The sequence below is a fragment of the Pteropus vampyrus genome, unplaced genomic scaffold (genome assembly GCF_000151845.1).
Source record: "Pteropus vampyrus isolate Shadow unplaced genomic scaffold, Pvam_2.0 Scaffold199, whole genome shotgun sequence".
In the NCBI taxonomy this organism is placed as follows: domain Eukaryota; kingdom Metazoa; phylum Chordata; class Mammalia; order Chiroptera; family Pteropodidae; genus Pteropus; species Pteropus vampyrus.
In genome coordinates, this window is record NW_011888980.1 from 1,445,295 (window position 1) to 1,461,918 (window position 16,624).

Here is a 16,624-nt window from a genome sequence, read left to right on the forward strand (position 1 = left end):
TGCACTATAAAAAAACAACCAACAATCGTGCTTTTTTTCACATTTGTATGAATTTTAGGAAATTACTGCAGTTTCCCCTGGAGAAATAACCTAAAGATTAAAAAGAAGTAGCACCACATTAGGAAATCTGCAAATCCCAGAAGTCAACAGCTTGAAGACAACCCCTACGTGAGAAAAAAGCAAGGGTCACAAGAGACGGACGAGCACATATAAGGACTGCAAGCTGGTGGAACTGGTCATTTCCATTTTCAAGGCCACTGACTCAGAATACATAGCAGAGGCTTCTTTCTCCTGGCCCTCACTAGCACCACCTCAAAGGTAATTTTTAGTCTATGGTCTGAGGAACTCTTCAAATGACACAGAATTGCTTTGAGGAGAGGTGCAATGAAAAAGGTTCGAATATGAAGAAGCATCATGCCAAAGTCCAAGAAAGAACCCATAGTGAAAAGGCAACCCAGAAAAGTCAGCAACTGGCTACTTCAAAGAACTGCCTCCATTGGACCCAAGAGGTAGTCTTGAAAAGATTTCAAGGGGTCAAATCAGCTTACATATAGTGTCCCTACAAACCCTGTAGTGCTACTGAGATTGCCAAAGGTAAAAAAAGTAAGGTAGAAATTGCTTCCTTCAAAATAAATTGGCTTTGTAACTACCTTTGTCTCAGTCTAACTGATGCGGGGCAAATTTTCCAGAGTTGGTAGGGGGACAGCAAGCCCTGCACAGAGAGAAGAAGAGGATCCTTTGGCAGAGATTGAAGAAAGAATTCAACACACACGCCAAAGTTGGAGTCAAAAGGAAAGTTTATTAGAAAAGGGGTAACACTCCACAGACAGAGTGTGGTCTCCTCTTAGAGGCAGAGAGTGAGAGGGACCAAGAGAGATGTGGAAAGACAGTGAGTAGCGGGCAAGGAATCCAGTTTATATATCATTCTTTAGTTCCTGTGAGTTATTGTTTAAAAGAATTTGTTAACTCATTTCCTTTGATACGGACATACAGTGAGGAAGGGGAAGAGTATGTACCATGAAAACGTAAGAATATGTAGAGTGAAATGCCTGCAGTTCCCAGCCTTTAATCCATAGGTTCCCCATGGTTTGAGCCATAGGGAATGACTCTTGGTTCCTTTTTCCCCTTCACAGGTGTGGAGAATGAGCTGTTAGCAATCCCAGCAGGAATCGTCTTTTGTTCAGAAGGTGTCCTCCTGGCCTGGCTGCAGGGCTGATCAGCACATTGCAGTCTCTGATTGTGACTTGATTAACATTTTAATTCTCTTGCCTCCTCCCTACATTGTAACAACTGCTTTCTCCCTTGTCACTGCAGGTGTTTATTGCCTTATACTTCCCAGTGAAAAGGCTAGTTGAGGTGTCAGGACCGCATAGTCCTAAAAGGGCAGGGGGTCTGAACAAGGGTTGGGGGTCTGGAAATCGAGGAGTTAGACCTTGCTGTGCTCCCATAGGCTTGGCCTTCCTTCCCTTGATCCTGAGAACCTACTCCCAAGGTCAGTTTGAAGTTTTTCTGTAAGCCCGTTGATCACTTACTACCCTACTTGGCTAGTATTGCACAGGTATAAAATGTCGACAAGTTTAAAAAAGAAAACTTCAGTTGTTCTTGGGGCCGGGCTGCCTTCCGGTCCCATTTTGTGCAGGATGTAGCCTTGAGCCCTGCGGCTCCTGCTGACTGCGACTGTGGAGTAGGTGAGCACCGGTGTCAGCATGGAGTTAGCGCATGCGCAGTAGAAACCCCTCCCCCCCTCAGGTTTCTGTGTCTGCAACTGCTATAAATGAAGAGCAGGCTGCCTCCTTGGGAGGAAGGAGGGAGCTTGGGGGTCGATGTGGAAGGCAAGATCTCAGATTCACACTATAGGTGCTGGTCCAAGAAGCCAGAGTTGGGTGAGATCACACTCTTCCTCTGCTCGATGTCATCGAAGGCCTCCTTCAGGTGGAACTGCTTGGTCTTCATGAGGTAAGCCTGCAGATGGTGGGCGAAGGGAGGTCCCAGCTTCCCAGTGGACCGGGAGCTTGCCTCCCCTTCGCTTCTTGAAAGTGGGACCCAATGTCAGCCATGAGGACACATTAGTAGCCTAGGCGGGCTGGGCAGGCCTCAGAGGTCCTTACTGAGACATTCAGCTGGGCTGTGATGGACAGGTTGGTGAGAACGTTGCATGTGGACGCATGGTAGGTGCTTTCAGGGTTGAGAATGGAAGGACTGCAACTGGGCCGCCCTGCCCAGAAGCGGCCTAGAGCTGATGTCCAGCGCCATTTCCCACACTGGCTAACGAGGGCTCTCTCAGTTTCAACCTTTACTTGTGAAATGGGTTTTACATCCATGTAACACTCAGGATATTCTGAGTAGACGGTCTCATATCTCCCTTTGAGGAAGTCGATGTTTGGAGCTGGGGCCACCAGACAGAGCCTGGCACCACCCTACATGACTGGTGCCCAACTTGGCCAGGTCATTCACTGACCCATTAGCCCTATTTTACACTTTTTTAAAGTCTTCGAAACTGTATATTTTCCTACATATTCTCCCCCTCCATGTGGTTAAATACAAATTCCATATAAATTTTATTATTTCAGTTCAGAGTTGGGATAAATTTATTAACAAAAACAGCAACAATTCTGTATTGATGTGGGTAAAGGTTTTTGGGATACGTGTTTTCTCTCATATATCCATAAAATGGTGAGATTTGCCATTATTAGGTTATGCTATATGGCTCGGAATGATAGAGATGCCACGTATTTGTCATTGACATTAAATTTAAAGAACTTAAAGGTGTACCCCAAATGTTGTTAAGTTGTCCTTAAAAGTTGCTTTTAGTTGAAAAATAAATGTTTAAACCACATGTTGAGCTCACTTATATTTTCAGCCTCACACATCTCCACCCAGTTATTTCACATACTGGTGGAAGCTTGAGATAGTGTTCAGGCTCTTAAACCAGATGGTAGAACATCTGAAAGTTGTTGTATTATTTGAGCACCTTGGGAAATATTGGTATTTAATTCTATGCAATCTATTGCACTAGAAACAATTTATGAGCAGAAAAGGACTATATCCTATATATGTAATGTAATAATTACAGTAAAAAACACACAAAACTGTAAAATTAAGGGCAAAAACCTTAGTTTCTGAGTTTTCTGTTAACTTTAGTTTGTTACTTATTTGCTTTTTTAGCCTTCATTAGCATGATTCGACACTCATCAAAACTAATCATTCCACGTAACTTCTATTCATTCATTCAATCCAGATTTTAATTACTAAAAGATAAAAAAGAAATTCTATTCCCAGCTTCCTCTTCTGTGGATTGCACGTTCTGAGATATTGTTCACTATTGTTCTTTATTAATACAGGAATAAGGCAGAAGGCCTGGCCCTCACCTCATCTTGTTCTGGTTTCTTTCTTGCTTACAAATCTTCAGGTCTTCCATTCTCTGTTCTGGCCTCAGAGCATTTTCTCTTGAACTTGGACTGGCCCCTGGACTGATTGTTTCTTATTGCCGGTTTCCCAGACCACCCAATCCTCTTGCCTGCCTATAGAATATTGTATACTACATAATCCTGCAGGCAACACAGTGTACAGCTCTATAGGGCTCTGAAGGCCTGGATATGGGCTTCTAAATACCAGTCCCCTAAAAGGAAACAGACAGGTACACCTAGGACTTCCTGCTAGAAACAAAGAAGCTTTTAAATCTGACTGAGATGGCTTCGAAAGAAGCCATCTGAAAATGTCTTCAAAAATAGCCAAAGGCGAGGCAATTTTAACATCAAATAGAACAATGTTTATAGCGGACTGAAACACATCAAATCTATGAAAATTCATGTTTCCATAATGATTCTTAAAGAAAACTCTAAAAAAATCCCGTAGTATTTGTTGTTGTCACTTATGGAGGTTTAGTTCCTTACCATGAAAGTTAAGGGCAAAAGTAAGCATTTATATCATCCACTAGGAATTGTATTGCAAGGTAACCAAATAGCACCCGTAGATAAGAAACCTTATACAACCATGCCAGCAGCAAATATAAAAAGAATGATAGGATTTGAAAAGCATGATTTGACCAAACATGATCAGTTGGTATTAAATTATTGGGTGGACAGTTGGTGGGGTGCTGGACATTGTGTGGAGCGAAAGTTGTCAGCTTGGATAATGATTGCTATTATAAAACATGGGGCTTGGGTCCACAGCCTGTAAAATGGGTATATTCACTTGTCTCCATTCAAGACTGTTTTGAGTCAGGGAAATGCCAAAGCTGCTTAAGAGCTTGGGTGCAAAGTGTGCAGTAAGTATGTGCAATATGTGGCACTCTACACAGCAGGTTGAGGTTTTCCCTATAATTCTCCTTGTGCTGTTAGTCACAAAGTGAGTATAAATTCAGGAATTCTTATTCTCAGCCCTGCCTCTCTCTTTTCCTCTAAATGGGCTTGGCTGAGCACAAAGGAGCCTATCAATGCTGAGAACCTCAAGTCCTCAGGAGTGGGGTGGGAAAAGGATCAAGGAGTGGAGACTATGCTTAGCACAAATCTTGGCAAGAGGTGGGGCAGGGCATACCCCAGGTAGAATTGCCTGGTGAAAAGTGTTGTCCCGCTCAGTGAACCATGGTGGAGCCCCAAACAGCTCACAAGCCTCAGAAGTGGAACCAGACAGCCTGACCCAAGCTGTCTGCCTTGACGACTTGGGCTTTTCTCATTGTTCTCCTGCCTGTCTTTGACGTCTCCAGCTTCCAAACAAATATTTGCCGAGAGCCTTTTATGAGCCAGGCACTAGTCTAAACACTGGGAAGTCATCAGTAAACAAAGATCCCTGACTTGATCTACAGGACTTGGAAAAAGCTGAAGATCAAGCCAAAAATTTTGCCTTGAGCTGCTGGATGGAGTCGCTTTCTCCTGAGATGGGCGGGGGTGGGGGTGTGGGGGGTTGGGGAGGGTGGGAAGGTGGTGGCGGGGGATGGGATGAGGGGTAGGGGTTGCAGTTTATAGTGGGCAGTCTTGGGGACAGAGACAGAAGTCCAGCTCTTTAAACTTCTATAAACTTCTATGGAAGCACTTCTTGCTTCTCCCCTGTCCCTCCAGAATATTCTTCCACACAACCTGGCCTCAGTGTTAAAACTTATTCTCCAGATGGACCCCTATCAGTCCTTGCATGTCAGTTCAGGCTTTATTTCAATCCCTGGTTCAAAAATGGTATTTTAAGCATAGTAAACAAGTGCAAGATTTTGGGGGAGAAGGAGATCTGGTGTTCCTGAAACATGCAGGACACAGGTAGCAATCAAGTCACCTTGTAAAAGGGACCCTTTTACCTGAAAGTGCCTGTAGCATCAGTACAGATCAGACTGGAAGAATATAAGTTAAAATTGTGACCGTAATTGCCTTTTGGAGCAAGATAGGTTGGTGGCCAAGGGGTCTTTGATGACAGATTGTATGACTGTGTGTACTATTCTGATTTAAAAAAAAAACGTTATAAAACAAATTGAATTGAATGTTAATTGTCAGTTCTGGCTGGTGGAAACATGATTGTTTATTATTTTATTTTTGGGTTTTCTGTGTGCTTGGTATATAGATGATAATGAGATGGTCATGGGTAAGGACAGATTACTTGAGTTCAGTTTCAGCTCTGTCACTTATTACTTGTGTGACTTGCAGTCTTGAGACTTTCTCAAAGCTGTCCTGATGCATGGAGTGTGCTGTAGACACCCAGACCTTGAGTGAGAAGTGGAAGGAAGCCCTGAAATGAGGACGCCCAGAGCATGTGCTTGATTCCATCCCAAGAAAGAGCCCTTCCATGTGGTTCTAGGAAGAATTAGTAATTTAAATACAGGAAGCATGACTTCCAAGAAGCAAGACACAGACTTTTTCATACCCTTCCATACAATAAGTTTTCTTCTGTTCATTTCCTTCCCTCCTTCCTTCCTTCCTTCCTTCCTTCCTTCCTTCCTTCCTTCCTTCCTTCCTTCCTTCCTAAAATATTTCCTGTTGCCCTCATCATTCATCTTTCAATTCTAACCCTTGCTACTTATGCATGCACTAGGTTAGTCTCACTGCAGTTGTGAATTATTTAAACACATGCATATTTTTAAAGTTGAGGAATAGTTTTTTTTCTTTAATTAGTTTATAAGCCAAATGCACTAATGCTATCTTTGCTGAGGGGAAATGATCTTATCTATATATTGTCTCTCACTGAAATGACTCCCCCTACACCGTCTCTAACAAGTTTATTAACTTATCATTTCACATGTAAAATAGGAAAACAACTCGGATTTTAGCTTTTAAAGGAAAAAAAAATTCATGAATCCATATATTATGACCAAGTCATAATTCTTTGTAACTCACATCTCTCTGTATGTACCTTTATTTTTTTTCTCCACCCACTACCCTCTCAGATCTTCTCACTCTTCCTTCAAAGTCTTCTAATCTTAAACTTGACTTTTATTTCTAAAGAGACTTTAACTGTCTAAAGAAATGTGAGTTACTGGTTATTTGTCATTGGTGGAAGCAGTTACAGTGTTCAAGGCACTCAATGCCAATCTGTGAATAATGAATGACCTCGTATCTAATCAGACCCTTACTGAGAAAAGGGGCTGTACCCCTTAAAGCCACATCATCTGCAGGTCACTTTGTTAAGGGTGGAAATTTTCAAGTGAGCAAACTAGCTAAGTCAGCTACAGGGAAGAAATATCTTTAGATATCAGAAGTTGTCCTACTTGCTTGTGTGTGGTTTAGGAAGTGTATTGTATAAAATATGTAGATGGCCAATGTCTGCTTCTGTAATCCATTTACTTGTTAATTAAGGGTGTTGTTCCGGGCAAAGATATGCTAAAAGCCAACTTCCACTTCTGTAATCTGCTGGCTTGTTCAGGAGACCACCAGGATATGGTCTTGAGCTTTATCAGCTGCCTGCTCTGAAAGCTCGGGGCTGATCTCCTCTAGCCCTGTGTGGTAGAGTCAGTCGCCGGCCGGCTAATAAAGGCTCATAATTAATCTCAATTGGCTCCGTGGGTCTCAGAATCGTTTGCGCCATAACAACTTCTCTGTTCCTTGTGTCTGATCAATCTACAGAATCCCCGCCGCTGAGTTCACCAGGGACTCTTCCTTGCAAATCCATAAATCCTGGGCAGTCCTTATGCTGAATCTTGGCCCTCCCTGGCCACAGTTACCTTGCACTTCTGCTACCTTTTCCTCCATTTGGAGCAGCCAGACGAAACAGATGAATATTTAACAATGCACATTTCATTTCATCCCACATTCCACTTGTAGGAATCTGACTTACAGAAATACCTAAATCCTCAGGGACACATGTGCAAAGACGTTCATTGTGCTTAATAAAAGAAAAACATTAGAACAACTTTTAGGGGAAATGGTGAACTATGATACATTCATATCATGAGAGAATATGAGGAAGTTAGAAAGAATAAAGCAGGCACATCAGAACTGATGTGAAAGAATTCTGTAAAATACGTAAAAGAAAAAAAAGTAAGTAGCAGAACAATATTTGTGCCGTTATTCTGTATGTGGGTGTGTTTGAGAGAAAACATACATATGAATGTAAATCAAGGTTTAAAACAAGGTGTCCAAATTAAAACATCTTTTAGACTAAGCTGAAAGTTATTGACAGGTATCAGAGCCTAAGGAAAAATGACAGGGCCTCATATTAAAATATTGAATTGGAAAACAATTGAAAGACTAATCTCGTGTTCAATCTCTAAGGGTGAGAAGAAGATAAAGTTCCTAAAGTGAGAAGGGGCCTGGAACCTGCAAGGCCTTTGTGGCTAAAGTGGCAGACAACAAAGCAAAGACCTTGCAGGTGATCCCCTAAGGCATCTGCATTCTATTCTAAAAACTTTGGGAAGGCAGTGGGGGGATTTGAACAAAGGAGAATGGATTTTGGGTAATGGTAATTCAACATAGATATGATGCCTTTAAAGAGAATTTGGCGGGCATTTACTGAGATGAGATTAAGATATTTACTGAGATAAGAGGTAAGGTTAGCAGTTTGGTGAGGTGGGGTGAGCTTGGCAGGGCTTGGCGAGTCCTGGAAATGCTAGAGATTTTCATGGAATTTTGAAGCAGAGAAGTGGAGAAGGAAGTTTGAGTAAGTTGGGATGTGGCCCTCGGAAGCCAAGCTGTAGATAGAAATGTGGATTGACAGCAAGTGTACATGTGGGGTGAACATGAGAAAATGGTCCAGGATTAATCCCAAGAGCTCATTTCTTATGAGGACTAAATAAGATCACGTATTTTAAATGTTAGTTTCCTCCCCTTCAAGAAACACTTGTTACATGAGCTGATTGTCAACACTTAACGCCCAAACAGACTGACCTTTAAGGATAAACATGCAAATTGGGTCACAGGGCTATTTCAGGATACCAGCCATCACCCATTTGGTGAGTTACCCAAAGGAAAGCATTTCAGAAGGAAATCCTGTTCTCTGTACTCACGTGGGAGCCTCAGATAGTCTCTAAACTCACTGATGCCTCACCTCTGGGTGTGACGGAGGGCCAGGCACCAGGCTTGCTCACCAGCCCACCTGGGAGAATGCCTTATACCTCTTGAGAACGCCTTATGAGCCCCTACCATCTGGGCCTAGATAAATCTATTTGAAAAGATCTGTTGTTTCCATCCTTCACTCTGCCCCACCCTGATCTGTCTTACCCTATGGTAGACCTCAAAAGAATAGACAATATGAACTTATTAATTTTCAACCCTGGAAAAAACATTAATCTCTAGTAATTACTAAGGGAAATTTCTGATTTGGAAATTTGCTGAAGGGGTACATCCCAGCTATTCCAATTCTATTATGCCCCTTCAATTATTACTATGGACCAAAAAAAAAAAAAAAAAAAAAAAAGGCTTCTGTGGAAAGTAACCTCATAGAGTGATCTGATCATAAATTCCTAACTGGACAGGTCTTGACAGGTAGTCATGCCACAGAACTGTTAGTGAAAGGTTTTAAGCCAGCCTCGTCCATTGTTCTTGTGCATCTAGGTTAACACACCTTTGAAAAACCAGAAGCGATAGCCCTGCAAGGGGATATTAACCCTCAAGAGAGCACGTAATCCTATTAGCTATCCTGTAATCCAATCCTCACCCAGCCCTCTCTAGTCTTCCTTAGGTTCCTTCCTTAATTTCAAATGCATAAAAGAAGCTGTAAAACTGTTATTCTAGGGAGTATTTGAGATCTTGCTCTCCAGTATACGTGTCAGTTTGGCTCAAATAAACTCATAAAAATTCTTTCCAGGTTTGGATGTTTCTTACGTTGACAGAATCAATTTGCCCTTTCCGAAGGAGATCTGACTTATTAGTAATTCATTTTTGTGTTACCATAGCTTATTGACTAGAGAATTTCAGATGCTCTCCTCCAAGATGAGTGAAAGTGGCATACACTAACTAGGTCCCAGAATTTGAGCTTTACCAAGTGGAAGGAGATTTGAGATGACTGGGAGAGGGGCAAGTGTGGAACCCCAGAGCTGTTTCTGTATTGTTGATGTTGAGATGCCTCCTGGATGCCCACCTGGAGGGGTTAAGGAGGCAACTGAAGATAGAAATTTAGGACTTATCATTTAAATCAAGTGTGATTTACTTTTTTTATGCTATGGACCCCTTCTGCAGTCTGATGAAGCCACCTGATCCTCTTCTCAGAATGATGTTTTTAAATGCCTAAAATAAAATACACAAGATTATAATATAATTAAAATATAATTAATTATTAAAATATTAAAATATAATTAAGCTTTAAAAATCGTGATACAATAATATAATATGCTCAGATATTAATAACATTAGAAACAGATCTAATAGGTAGAACTGTTAAATAAATGACCTGTTAAATTAGTGACCATAATTTCAAAGTAATTATAAAAAATATCTTTAGATATCTGGAACAACTAATGTAATATGGAGATGTTTGTGATTTCTATTAGTGACAAAGCCATAGGCACTGCAATACTACTACACTTAAATCCCTTTATTCAAGAATGAAATATTACATTTCAGTTAGAGATTAGTGAAAATAAATAGATAATCTCTTACCCTCCAAGTTCGTGGAGCCCCTGAGTGGTATTTAAAGCCACAGACACAATGAAATAATCTAGTATATAGATGGAGAAGGACAAGGGTTCCTAGGACTAATGTCTGGTATATTCTGACATTAAGAGGTTGAGCAAAGGAGGAGGAGCTTAGGAGACACTGAGAAGGTTCAGGCAGTGTGTAGAAGAGGACCCAGAATTGTGTAGCATTAAGAAGCCAAGAGAAGAAAACATCTTTGGGGGAGGACCCAAGGGTCTGCATTGTTTATAATCTCTCCAGAGATTTACTATATACATTGTTCCGGGTTCCTCTACACTGGGCCATCCCCATTGTTTATTCATTTCTTCATTCATTTGGCATCCACATAGAAGTGATGTCATACAGTCTTTCCCTGAACGTAAACATAATGCCTTTGAGGTTTGTCCATGTTGCCACAAAAGGCAGGATTTCCTTCTTTTTTTATGGCTGAATAACACTCTACTATATAAATATCTAATTGATATGTTATACACCTGAAACTAATATACTGTTGTGTGTCAACTATAATTGGAAAATTAAAATAAATTTTAAAATATTCTCTCTGACCCCAACACCACCCTATTTCTCTATTTCAACCCAATTTCTCTGCTCCTTTCACAACTCAACTTCTTAAAAAATATTTTTGTCTAGTATCGCTCTGCCTCCTGACTCCCCTCATTCTCCTCCTTCTCCTATGCCAAATACCCCGTTTCTCTGAAGCTGCTCTTCTCAAAATCCTCATGACTTTCATGTATGACTTCTCTGTATCTCTTCTCTATGTCTCAACCTCCACTTCATTTTTTCAAAGCATTTTATTTTGGCTTCTCTGACTCATCACTCTCCTACCTCACAGCTATTTCTCAGTCACCTATACCCTATATAAATAATAATTCTTCAACTTTGGGCTGCATCAGAATTGTGTAAGTATTGTGTTAACAGCAACAACAAAAAAAGATGACTGGCCTCACTCCAGACATTCTGAGTCAGAATGGGAGTGTGGGGTACCCATGTCCCACTATATTTTAAATAAATGGCACACGTTATTTTGGCACAGACTGAAGTTTGAAACCTAGCACCATCCAGGATTTTTAATATTACTTTTTCATAGATTAATTATAATAAAATCAACAAAGTACTACTTTCAGAGTTTGCATATTATGATAATCCCATTCTAAAATGTCACAATTGAATGTTATGATAATCTCATTTTTAAAATGAGACTATTTCTTTGATTTCAGCTGAGTTTTCAAGGACGCAGGAAAGTACACATTGTAAAAAAAAAAATCATAAAGATAAATTCCCTTGTTTCCATCATATGCCTAAAAATAGAAGCAGCAGCAACACTGCATCTGGGGGTAGAAGACTGAAGTTCAAGTCCATTCTACGGATGTGATTTGCCAGTCCTGGATAAGTCATTTAAGCTTTTTAGACCTCAGCTTTGTCTCATTCACAGTATGAGGACTGTCATAATCTTTGTCTAGACATGATTTATTGTTCTCTTGGCCTCTGTCCCTCCCTGCCTTAAAATGACTTGTTTCAAAGTTCCAGAGTGACTGCTGTAAATGTACCTATTCATCAATTTCTATTCCTGGAGGAGTCAGAATCTTTATCTAAGACACTGTTTTGATAGCTGTGCTTGTCTGACATAACTATTTGAATATACTGAAAGATGGATTTGATGAAAGATGAGTTGCTAGACCGTAGTTTTATTGCTTTGAGGCGTAGACTTTTTGCAAGCCTAGATAATAAAAAATGGATAAAATGTGAACTGAAAAAAAAAATAAATATGAGAGAAAAGCAAGATTTAGGTTCATTTCTAAGTAAAAAGCCTGACAAATTTCAAAAAAATGTCTGTGCTTATCTCCTTTTGTTCAATTTGTGTGTGTGTGTGTGTGTGTGTGTGTGTGTGTGAGAGAGAGAGAGAGAGAGAGAGAGAAACATCTCTGCAGGATTCTAATTATGCATGGGATAAGACTGAATGGAAACAGGTACATAAATAGTCAACCTGTTTCTAAAAACAGGAAGAAAACTGCCCTGGACAGATCTGGTTGGAGTGGTTTTTTTTCCTTCCTCTCAATTTATAAAACAAATATTTCTTAGCAAGCTGCCGAAACACAGTTCATACAACTTGTTTTGGCACCCTAATGAAGTCCCAGATCTCTCCTTTTTTACGATCTGACTACTACCTTCTATAAAGAGTTTACTCAAGACAGATATGATAATATGCTAGGGCTGCGTTGTTCAATGTGGTATCCTTTAGCCAGATTTAAACTTAATTAAAATGAAATAAAATTTAAAATTCAGTTCCTATGGCACCTTAACCATTTTTCAATAAAGGGTCAATAAAGCACACGTGGCTTGTGGCTATTATGTTGGACCTGTGCAGGTATAGAACATTATCATTGCAGAAAGTTCTATTGAACAGCAGTGCTTGAGAGTAATTTTGCTCCCTGGGGAATATTTGGTAATATCTGGAGATGTTATTGGTTGTCAAAAGAAAGAGTTAGGTGCTATTGGCATTTAGTGGTTAGAGGACATCTGATAGCACACAGGACAGTCCCCCACAAAGAAGAATTATCTGGGCCAAAATATCAATAGTGCCTAAGTCAAGAAAGTGTGTTCTAGACGTAGGATTCTGTTAGAATGATGGTTGGTATCAGAGCGCGCTCTGAGTCTGTGATGGTCTATAGGGCCACTTAGGATTGAACCCAGGCCATCATTCCTAAGACTTCAGGAAACAGATCTTACTGGATTCTTTCATTCTGCTTGTGCAATGGTTGGTTGGGTAGAGTCTCTGAAATATTTGAATCCACATACCATGAGAACTATAAATTTTCTTAAATAAGAGCTCATTGTCACAGCTCCTATGCTGATTAACAAGCCTAAGCATTTTACCAGTGAAAACCCATTTGTGATATTCGTTATTCTATTCCACAATCAAGAAGGTTTGTGGAATGGAATAATGAATATCACAAATGGGTTTTCACTGATTGTGTTGATTGTGTTCAGGATAGCCAAGAGATCTCTGGAGTAGAGCCTTTCTGATAAAAGGTGGCTGACTACTTGCCCCTGATCTCTGCTAACATGCCTCAACCTTGGCTGCCTAAGTAAAAGTGTTTTTACGTGACTTCATGTTGATCTCTTATGCTTCACTCTCACCTTGGAAAAAACAAGCCAGAACTTAGCTTTTGCAAACTCTACCTTCTTAAATCATAATTATTTTGCAGAGTATTGAAACATTAGCATAACACACACACACCACCCAAACAGGTGTGGTCTTCACCTTTCTGGTACTTCTTTTCTTTCTATGATCCCACAACCCAGTGCCCCAGTTCTTCAAGCACTCAAAAGCGTCCTGCCTGTGTGATTAATTGTTGCCTATAATGAGTTCTGTGCCTTATTTAACTGGATCAAAAGCTAATTATGTGTAAATTACATTCTCTCCACCTCCTCTGCAGCTTCCTGCAGATCTCATGGCCTATAGACTGGCTTCGGACCTACTGGCTCTACCAAAAAGAGATGTATGATACCCTTGACTTTGGGACCTTTTTTCCTTTGCCTGTCAAACGAAAGTGTGGGTCTGATGATCCTTTAGTTCCCTTTTAGCTGCAGCTTTCTTCAGCTCTCTACACTATTCACTTAGTAGCAACTTTCCATTGACACTGCACTCGAAGAAGGTCAGCTGATTTTGCTGTCTCCTAAAATCACTGCCGTGGATTTTGATACATGCTTTAGTATTTAGAGGTGAAGCCTTGGTGTCCACAATAAGTTTACAAATGAATAATTACAAAAGAAAGAAAAGCAAAGGGAGCAAAATGTTAATTGGTGAATGCAGGTGAAGGGTATTTGGGTTTGCATCGTAGTATTCTTCCAACCTTTATGAAGAATGACTTTTTAAAAAAATAAAAAAAAAATGAAATGAATTCTAATTGTCAATGTAGTTGTCCAAAGAGATTTTTTTTCTCTCTAATAAACTCAAACTCAGAAATTTCTCAACTGTCCTAAGAAACATACTCTTTCCTTGCAGAAGCTATTAACATGTGAATGAAAAGCCAGGGAAAAATACCCCTCTATTGGCCTCAAAGAATGTCATGCTCAAACTTTTTGACGTTTTCTTTTAACAAATAAGAATTACAACATTTATCTCCTCCCCTTAGCCTCCAAAACTCAAAGATATGGACATAAGACTTTAAAAATATGTTGAACTATAGTTTTGAAAGTGATAAAAACACGTGAGCATTTTAAATTGTTTCTTATTTGGAAACAAATAAACAGCAACACTTTTACTGATTTAAATATCTAAGTCATCTATTCATCCCACAATATTTATCGAGCACCAACTATGTGCTATGCACTGTTCTGGAGGTAAACTAATGAACAACAAAGATTCCTGTCCTGTTCTTACATTCTAAGAGGTACAGATGGAAAAGAAACAACAAATAGAGGAAATATGTTCATTGTATTATGCTATAAAGTGATAAGTGCTGTAGAAAAAAGGAAAAAGTTTAACAGAGTAAGGGGCTTTGGGGTACCGGGGGCAGAGGAATTGCTTGCTTCAGTATTCATCCACTCAGCCTCATTGAGTATTCAGTGTTCAGCCACCCTGAGAATGGTGCAAGCAGGGATCTGGCAGAAGAGTGTTCAGGGGACTGAGCAAAGCTATGAAAAATGCCCTAAGGCAGGAGCAGAAGGTGCCTCAGTGTCAGGAGAAAAGCCGCTTTCCCAGGGTGATGGAGCTGTGGCGATGAGGTGGGAGATGAAATCAGAAAACTGAGAAGGGAGTGGGGAGGGGCCTGTGGGGCCTGACAGGATCTGATTTACATTTTAAAAGCATTGATCTGGCTGTCCATTGAGAGTAGACTGACTGAACCCATCTCCTCTCAGTAGATTTGCTTCCAGGGCCACCTTCTGCTTTTGATTAAGTTAAGCAAACCTAATGAATTCTAAATACTGGCTCCCTCTTGCCTGCTTATAGGTGATGTCAGATCCTTATTTTTCCTAGAGTGGCCCCGATTTATCTTTATTTTTTGCCCATGTCACCTTCAGCTTTAAACTTGACATTGCTGCTGGGTTCCAGTTAGGACTGTGGTTTTCAGAAAACTTTCATTCTAATTAGTTACAATACATCTGTTTCTTATTAAAAATGAATTTTATGCGTCTTTAAATCTTTGAAAACATGAGTTTCCCCCATATGTGTTCTCTTCCACCCTGTACGCCTGATAAATGACTTAGAAAATGTGCATTCTGACAGCATAATTAAGACATACTTTTATTATATTTACTTAACCTCTGTCACTCAAAGAGGAAGCAAGATAGAATTTATGTGGCTGGCAGAACAAGGTGGCAGTGATTTGTTTATTATGTCAGACTGGAGGAGGATATTAGTATTTATTGAAAAACTGGAAAGATGGTAAATGATCTTCTAATAAGAACCCAGTTAGCATCATGTGCCTGGGAAGGTAAGGAGTGACTGGAAGAGCCCCAGGGATGTTCCTATTTCAAATACAAGGGATAGTATCAGAGGAAAAAGGTTACGTTAGGAAAAGAATGGTCACCGTTACTCAGCACAGCCTTTGTAGACTGATCTCAGAAAGCAGTGCACCCTTCAGACATCTTGGAATTCCCTTAATCGGTCTCTCTGTCTCCAAATTGCTACCTTCACCTAAATTCTAAGTCTCCAATTTTGTGAAATTTATTCATCTTGAAGTCTCAATATGTAATGAATGGGTCCTTTCAGCATACTTCCATAGCACTCTGTAATGATAGGAACGGTTCACGGTATCAAATGCCCGCCGTGCACCAGGCACTGTAGCATACTCTCTACATGTATTTTTCATTCATTTCCTTCATTGACAATATAAGTATCTTGGATTGGATCCAGAGAAGTTCGGGCCATCTCTAGGAGGCCTTTGTGTTAACATTTACAAACACTAGCTATCTTAGCAATTAGATAACTAGCTATCTTAGCAATTAGCTAGCTGTAACTAGGTCTCTTAGCAATGCCATTAAGGAGCTAAGGAATAGTAAAGTGGGCAGGTTTTATTCGCTCTGTGTCCCAAAGCTACAGATTGCCTTTGACAGCAGGTGAGATCCAGCAGATGAGAAAGCTTGAATTTATCAGACCCAGATATGTACAGGAATTTATTACATGAAAAAAGTGGTATATTAAATCAGTAGGGAAAATATGGTTTATTTAGTGTATAGTGCTGGAAAAACACATGACTATCTAGAAAAAGAAATGGGATCCCAATTTCACTTTATATGGCAAAAGAAATTACAGAAGGATTAAAAAACCCCTAAATATTAAAAATCAATTCATTAAAATATTGGTGGAACTATGAGAATATTTTTAAAAATCTTAGAATAGCAAAGACCTTTGTACACATGAAGAAAACCATAAGCAAACCCACGAAAAGTCTGATAAATTTGCAATATTAAAACTTAAAATTTTTGCATGGAAATATAACATAAACAAAATCAAGAGACATAAGACAAACTGAGGAAAATGTATTTGCTTTTGAAAAAGCGTATTTAAAAAAATCAAAGAGACTCCTTCAAATAAGTGAGAAAAGCTCAATAATTCAATAGGAAAATGAGAT

The 16,624-nt window shown here is 39.8% G+C and overlaps 1 pseudogene; it reads right to left on the reverse strand.

Annotated features, from left to right (window-relative positions):
- Nucleotides 1-1,701: 1,701 nt before the first annotated feature.
- Nucleotides 1,702-16,624, reverse strand: part of LOC111746720 — a 20,274-nt pseudogene continuing 5,351 nt past the window's right edge.